Source organism: Capsella rubella, unplaced genomic scaffold, assembly GCF_000375325.1.
Source record: "Capsella rubella cultivar Monte Gargano unplaced genomic scaffold, Caprub1_0 scaffold_5, whole genome shotgun sequence".
Classification (NCBI taxonomy): Eukaryota; Viridiplantae; Streptophyta; class Magnoliopsida; order Brassicales; family Brassicaceae; genus Capsella; species Capsella rubella.
In genome coordinates, this window is record NW_006238919.1 from 6,099,233 (window position 1) to 6,100,325 (window position 1,093).

The window sequence follows — 1,093 nt, forward strand, 5'->3', positions numbered from 1 at the left end:
TGGTAAAGTTATTTCAAATTAACATCAATCTAAAATATGATGTTAAATATAAATATAGTCATTTGTAAATAAATTCATATAAACAACACAAATAAATATAAAGATTCTAAAATAAATTATAGCATTATTGAGGAAAACATTAAAAAAAATCTTTCAAATACGAATTATAAAAAACTACATATTTTCTTTAAAAATATTTTAAAATTACTATATTACAATTTATATTGAACTTTGTTATCTTTAATTTAAGCTAAAAAAAATATTTTCGAAAATATTTTATTCACCCTTATGTTTTAGACAATGAAATTGCTCAATGGCATAATACATTCATACATAAATTAAAAATTAAACAAATATAACATATTATAAAATAAAATCATGAATAAAATTGGGAGATTTGCACAACTAACCTTTATTATGATACCCTTTTCTACAAGTACCCTCTCTAGGTGTTCATTTTCAAAAATACCCTCTTCAATGAACAAATGACTAAATTACCCTCCTTTATTATAACTCATGATGAAAAAAGGAATATTCTTCCAACAAAAAGAATATTCCTTCCGAAAAATTTCCCGCCAAATTTTCCCGCCAAAAATTTTCGGAAAAAATTTTCCCGCCAAAAAATTCCGACAAAAAAATTTTCCCGCCAAAAAAAAATTCCCGCCAAAAAATTTCCGACAAAAAAATTCCCGCCAAAAAATTTCCGACAAAAAATTTCCCGCCAAAATTTTTCCGCAATTTCTTAAAAAAACCTTGTAAATATTTATAAATCCCTTAAAAAATCCTTTAAAAACCCTTGTAAATCTTTTAAAAGTCATCCAAAACCTTTCAAAACTTGAGTAAACCTTTTAAAACCATTGTAAATCATTTTATAACATTTATAAACACTTGTAAATCCCTTTAAACCACTTATAACCGTGATAAATCATTTAATAAAAACTTTTGTAACCTTCTAAAACCCGTTAAAAACCCTTGTAAATCCTTAAAACCCATTTTAAAGAACTTGTAATACCTTTAAAAACTTTTGTAAACCCTTCAAAAACCTTTGTAAACTTCTAAAACCCTTTAAAACTTCTTGTAAATCCTTTAAAAC